The sequence below is a fragment of the Octopus sinensis genome, linkage group LG26 (assembly GCF_006345805.1).
Source record: "Octopus sinensis linkage group LG26, ASM634580v1, whole genome shotgun sequence".
NCBI classification, from domain to species: Eukaryota; Metazoa; Mollusca; class Cephalopoda; order Octopoda; family Octopodidae; genus Octopus; species Octopus sinensis.
In genome coordinates this window covers 18,362,293-18,369,792 of record NC_043022.1, presented here as the reverse complement: position 1 = coordinate 18,369,792, position 7,500 = coordinate 18,362,293, and the positions used below count along the sequence as shown (strand labels likewise).

The window sequence follows — 7,500 nt, the reverse complement described above, 5'->3', positions numbered from 1 at the left end:
TGGTTGGCCCGGGGCTATAGCAGAAGACACTTGCCCAAGATGCCACGCAGTGGGACTGAACCCGGAACCATGTGGTTGGTTAGCAAGCTACTTACCACACAGCCACTCCTGCGCTTGGGTAAAAAGAAAATACCGGAGGATCAGTTAATTATTATTTTATCCAACATATTCTCCTCTCAGATTCACACACTTATTGCAGTAGTCCTCCACATTTTTTAAGCCCAGTAATAAACTGACCTTTAGTGATACCCTTATACGTATCATTTAATGTCCACTTTTCCAGGTTTGCCTATGTCAGATGGAATTTGTTGAGGTGAATCTTCTACAGCATGATGCCCTTCCTGTCACCAACCCACACCTGTTTTCTCAGCAAGGTAATACTTTCCCATGACCAGTAATGTTTTGTCACAAAAGACTGGCAGTAAACAATCTCGCTTGTATGATGGAAATGCTCATTTACAACCATCATGTGATGAGATCATGTCTAGATCAGTGCTTTGCACCTTTTCTTTCCTTTGCAACACACCTGGATTCTTTTCAAAATTCGGTCATACACCTGAACTAAAAATATAACTAAAAGTATGGGGGGAAAAAAATTATATTCAGATTACACTGCGGCACACCTAGCATTGTCTTGTTGAACATCAGTGTTCAGTGGCATACTGGTTGCCAAGTACCAGTCTAGACAAGGATACACAATCACATCATCCTCATCATCCTTTAACGTCTGTTGTCCACGATGGCATGGGCTGGATGGTTTGATTGGGCTGGCATGCTGGAAGGCTGCACCAGACTCCATTCTCATTTGGCATCGTTTTCTATGGCTGGATGCCCTTCCTAATGCCAACCACTCAGAGATTGTAATGGGTGGTTTTATGTGCCACCGGCATGGGTGCCATTTGTGTGACACCAGTGTCTGCCACAGCTGTGATTTTGCTCGGCTTGATGGGTCTTCTTCTCAAGCACGACATAATGCCAAAGGTCTTGGTCATTGCCTCCGTGAGGCCCAACACTCAAAAGGAACTCAGCCACTTGGCCTCCGTGAGGCCCAACACTCAAAAGGAACTCAGCCACTTGGCCTCCGTGAGGCCCAACACTCAAAAGGAACTCAGCCACTTGGCCTCCGCGAGGCCCAACATACACACACATATATGTTTATGTATGTATGTATACACATGCAACTGGCTTATTTCAGGTTCTCTCCACTAAATCCACTCCCAAGGTTTTGTTTGACTCAGGGCTATAGCAGAAGACATCTGCCCAAGGTGCCATGCAGTGGGACTGAACCTAAGACCTCAGGGTTGGGAAGCAAGCTTCTCCAGGCCTCTACCAATGCGTGTGCATGTATGTAGGCATATGATGTGTGTGTGTGTCTATATCTGTATATAGCTGCACAGTTCAAGAGTTTGCTTACCAACCAAGTACCTGGCAAGCAAACGTTTGCAAAAACGTCTTCCGCTGTAGTCTTGGGTCTGCCAAAGCTTTGCAAGTGGATCTGGAAAACAGACCTAAAAAGGAGCTCATCACAGACACACAAAACGTGTGTGCCTGTGTCTGTGTGTGTGTGTATATATAAGCATGTATATGTCAATGATGTGTGTTCGTGTGTTTGTGTGCATTTGAGCTTGTTATGATGTAGAAGGCGTGTTGTTGTTGCTGTTGGCATTTCTCCTGCCAAATAAACTGTCTGCTTGCTGTGTGCCATGAAAGCTAAAGAGAAATAGGAAATCCCTTACTTGAAAAACAACAGGTAGGGGTTAGCATCAGTAAGGGCATCCAGCTGTAGAACAATGTCTCCACTTGGATATTTGTTTAACCTAGGCTAGCCCGGTAAAATGGTGGAAGAACAAACAAATAAACAGATATCCACACACACATCTATATACATAGATGTGTGTGTGTGTATATATATATATATATATATATATATATATATGTATCACTGTGACCAACCAGGTTATCAGATGTTGCTACACATCGCTGGTCACAATACGCTTTGCATAGTTTTAGCCTTCAAATGATGCCACCCTGCTTGCTATATATATATATATAAACATACATATACACACATTCATATAATTAATACTAGTATAAAAAAGTGGATACAAAATAAATGAATGGTCATATTCACTCACCCACCCACATATAAACATACCTTCACATATGTGATATATACATACATATATATATCTATATATATATATACACACATATATACCTCTCTCTCTATATATATATTGTTCACACACACACATAGCTCTCTATATATTATACACATAGGCACACCCACACATATCTATACATATATAATTCTCTATTTATTATACATATATACATACACATTTCTCACACAGTTTTGTACATCCCTCTCTATGATATATACATTATATGTGTGTGTGTGTGTGTGTATAAATACTGACACACCCACAAACAAACATCTTAACTATTTTCCAAAAGCGATAACAACAGTCTCTCATTATACCTTTTATAATAATAGTAATAATAATAATAATAATAATAATCCAAGACAAGAGATGAAACAATGTTTCTGCTTTCTGATTGGATAATAAAATTCTTAACTTTACTCTTTTTTCATTCTTTCTTTCTTTTTTATTTTTCATTCTTAATACCTCAATTTAAAAAAAAAAAACTCAACAAAAAAACAAAAAAAAAACAAAAAAGAAAAAGAAAAAAAAACTTTGCTTCCTTCTTTTCAATACAAAACTTGGTTTATTATTTTGCTTGCCTCTTTGTTAGCCGTTGTTGTTGTTGTTGTTGTACATTGCAGAAATCAAGTTTCTTTCTTTTTAAATTTTATTTCGAAATTCCTTGTTCATATATTGTTTTTAAAAATAAAAAAAATACATATTCATTCGTTTATTTATTAGCTAAAGAATTTCAGAATCATCTTCACATATTTTCTTTCGTTAGTATTATTACTATTATTATTATTATTATTATTATTGGTTTTGAATATTTTTATGTTTTTAGTTAATAGAAAGTTGGTTTTTTTATGAATATTATTGACTTAAATATTTCAGAGGAAAAACTCCCCCAAAGAACAAACAAAACACTGCACCCACCCCCTCTTTCCAAAAAACAAAAAATTATTGAATTAAAACCCCAAACCAGAGAACAAAAAGCAAGTTTATTATTATAACGACAATAATAATAATAATTATAATTATTAACATTAACATTAATATTATTCGAAAATTTTTGAATGGTGAGTGTTTGTTTCCACAAAAAAATTTGGAATAACGATTTTCTTTTTATGAACATAAGCACAAGGCCACCACCACAAATTGTTTCGGAGAAGAAGAAAGGAGATAAAGCAAGAGTTATGGAGATTGCGGGGCACGTGGGGTGTAGAGTCGATTATATTGACTGCCAATTCCACTAACAGATGGGTTGGAATGCCATGGTTTTGTATCGACTCCCCCCCTCCTGTACTAATATTTCAATGAGTCTGAAGTTTGGCCAAGTGGTTAAGAAGTTTGCTTCTCAACCATGTGGTTTCAGGTTCAGTTCCACTAGACAGCACTCTGGACCGGTGTCTTCTACAAGAGACCTAGGCCAACCGATGCCTTGAGAGTGAATTTGGTTGATGGGAAACTGTTTGGAAGCTTCTCTGAGGAGATGTTGAAGGGTTCCTGGCTTTGGGTCAAAAAGAAAATACAAGACAATCAGTTAATTATGATTGTATTTAACACATTTCCCTCTCAGATTCACACACTTATTACAGTGGTCCTTGAGTTTCTCTAAGCCCTGTAAAAGAACTCCGAAGGTTGGGCCTCCAAAGAAGCCTTTTGTGATACCCTTAAAACCAAGAAGGTTTTAGCATCTCCTAATGTGTATACATACACATATACTAGACATAAGTTTCATAAACTACAAAATATAAATATCCACACTACCACACTTGAAACGTACCTATCATAACTCCTTATCTCAATTTCAATATACGTGAAGGTATTTAGAATGCCCAAATTTATTTCTGCAAATGTGCCAAGCACTGATGCTGATCATAGTTTAATCAATAAGCAAAGGAGCAAGGTAAATGAAGTAAAAATAGGGGGATCAGTAAGGTCCCATTTAAGCAGCCCTTCAGAAATTCAACCTCCTTACGATACTCCCTGGGAGTTCATGGTATGACATTCATCATCATTGCTCCAATTTGGTCACCAATGCCATGTATTTAGTTTAAAATGCAGTGAAAATAGGAGGGTCAGTGAGACCCCAATTAGGCAACCCTTAAAATCAATGTCCCTTAGGACATTCTCTGGGATTAGCGGAGTCGCTGATTTGAGTTTCATTGTCCTTGCACCAACAGCCTAGGAGGAGTTAATGAACATAAAAACGTAACGGACTGAGATTCCGGGTATTATGCAGTGGGACTGAACCCGGAATCATGTGGTTGGCAAGCAAGCTTCTTACCACACAGGTATGCCTGCACCTATGATAATTATATATATATTCTCTTTTTTCTCTTTTTACTTGTTTCAGTCATTTTGACTGCGGCCATGCTGGAGCACCGCCTTTAATCGAGCAACTCGACCCCGGGACTTACTCTTTGTAAGCCCAGTACTTATTCTATCAGTCTCTTTTGCCGAACCGCTAAGTGACGGGGACATAAACACACCAGCATCGGTTGTCAAGCAATGCTAAGGGGACAAACACAGACACAAACATACATGCACATACATATATATATATACGACGGGCTTCTTTCAGTTTCCGGCTACCAAATCCACTCACAAGGCATTGGTCGGCCCGGGGCTATAGCAGAAGACACTTGCCCAAGGTGCCACTCAGTGGGACTGAACGTGGAACCATGTGGTTGGTAAACAAGCTACTTACCACACAGCCACTCCTGCGACTAAATATATAATTAATATATATATATATAAATATATATATATATATATATATATTATAATCATCATCATCAGTGGGATTGAACCCAGAACCATGTGGTTGGGAGGCAACCTTCTTACCACACAGACATACCTATGCCTATTGTAGAAGTACAACCAATTTATTGAACATAAACTTTATAACAAAATCTTATATGGACCCCGAAGGGCCAGATGGACCTTGGTTGAAAACCACTGTTCTAAAGTACTGTCAATGGATTTGAACCTAGAACCTGCATTGTTGGTAAGTCAAACTCTTTACCACACAGCCACCTCTGAGCATCTCTATTATAAACATGTTATTTTAGTAATGCTTTTTTTTCTTCTTATTTTTGTTTTGTCTTTATTGTTTTTCTTTTCTGTCCCCAACATAACAAATATAAAATATAAACAAACACATCAAAAAAATTAATTGTTTGGGGTGGGTTGTTGGAGGTGGGCAGAGGGTGGGGATTCGAATTTTTTTTTAAATTTTCTCAGTTTATATATTAATTTATTTTAATCAACTATTAATTAAAAATCATTTCCTTGGTTATATGCGAGAATATGTGTCGGCATGTGTCCATGTGTGCGTATATAAAAATACATAAAATTTACGTGTATGTGTATATATACACACACATATATGCATATATACGTACTTCAATATTTCAGTGTATATGTCTATGCGTACATATGGGCATATATATATATATACGTGTATACATAAGTGGATGAGTGTATGCTCCTGTATGTATATTATGCTTATGCTTGTGTGTCTATATATACATGTACGTGTGTGTATATGCATATGTAGGTGTGCATGTGCTTGCCTCTTATGTGTACACATGTATGTATATATATATATATACACACACACATGCATGTTTGCTTGCATGTATCTCCCTCTCTGCTATTATAACATACGCATATATATATTATATATATATATACAAAGATATATATATATAATATATATATATATATATATATATACAAAGAGAGATACATAGAGCTAGAGAGACAGATGAGTGTATGCATGTGTATTGTGTGTATATTATATGCATGGTGTCAGAGACTATATATGCGCATGTATATATGTATGCATGTATGTATGTTTCCTCCCAAAACAACGAATTAACGCAATCAAGGGAAATACTCTCCACACCACTTAATTAACATGTAAAGAGAAAATATCTTCTAAAGACCAGCATGAAAAGATATTGTTGTTGATGTCGTCGGTGATGATGATGATGATGATGATAATGATGATGGTATTGCTGTTGTTGTGGATACCGGGGTGGTTGTTTTGGGTAGTAATGTGCAGGATGGAGAATCGGTACAGGGGTGGAAGCAACCGTTTTCAAAGAGACAGTTTATTTGATCAACAAAATTACAAAACAGTCTTTTTTTTTATATGTTTAATTCTTTGTTTTTTATTTGTTAATTTATTCTCGTTTGCTTTTTTTTGGGTTTTATTTATTGTTCTTGGTTATAAAAAAAAATAAAACTTTAATACACAATGGAAGGTCCTGTGAGGAAAAAACAGCTTAGAGCAGTTAGAGTGGAGGGCAAAATGCTTTGTTTAATTTGTTACAGCTCTTTTACATTCTGAGTTCAAATCCACCAAGACAAGCTTTTGCCTTTCAACCTTCCTGGGTCGATAAAATAAAGTACCAGTCAACTACTGGGTTCATTATAATTATGTACTTAACTAACATGTACTTCCACAAAATTTTAGACCATGTGCTTAAATAATATCAAGAATTAGGTGGCAAGTTGGCAGAATCGTTAGCACGCCGGGCGAAATGCTTAGCGGTATTTCGTCTGTCTTTACGTTCTGAGTTCAAATTCTGCCGAGGTTGACTTTGCCTTTCATCCTTTCAGGGTTGATAAATTAAGTACCAGTTACACACTGGGGTCGATGTAATTGACCTAATCTGTTTGTCCCATCTGTGTTTAGCCCCTAGGTATTTCGTCTGTCTTTACATTTTGAGTTCAAATTCTGCCAAGGTCAACTTTGCCTTTCATCCTTTCTGGGTTGATAAATTAAGTACCGGTTATGCACTGGGGTTGATGTAATCGACTTAATCTGTTTGTCTGTCCTTGTTTGTCCCCTCTATGTTTAGCCTCTTGTGAGCAGTAAAGAAATAAGAAATGTTAGCACACTATTATTATTATTATTATTACAGGCAAGTGACTGGCAGTAAAGTTAAAATGTCTAACAAGATGTCTTGCAGTTTATAAGCTCTATAGATCTTTATGCACTGAGTTCAAGCCCAGCCAAATCCAGAAATGCTTTTCATTTTTCAAGGGGGTCAGTGAAAACAGAAACTGTTTTTTTTCATAGGAGACTTCCATTCTGAATTGTTTCTTTTTCTTTTCCATTTTTTGTGAAAATCAAACCAATAAATAAATAAATAAAAGTAAAGAATTTCTTTTGTCACAATTTCTTATTTTGATAAAAAATGTATCTTTGAAAATGGTTGCCTCCATCCATGTTGTGAAGCGTCACAATGAGGTTTTCTGTTATGTTTCAGTCACGGTGATGGTGATGATGATGGTGTTGTTGTTAAGCAACAAGATGGGCAAGGGTGATTAGGTG

The 7,500-nt window shown here is 36.7% G+C and overlaps 1 protein-coding gene across 1 annotated transcript in view; it reads right to left on the bottom strand.

Moving 5' to 3' along the window:
• The window catches only part of LOC115224692, a 139,969-nt gene that overhangs the window by 88,276 nt on the left and 44,193 nt on the right, over window positions 1–7,500 (bottom strand). The gene's annotated exons all lie outside the window — the stretch shown is intronic.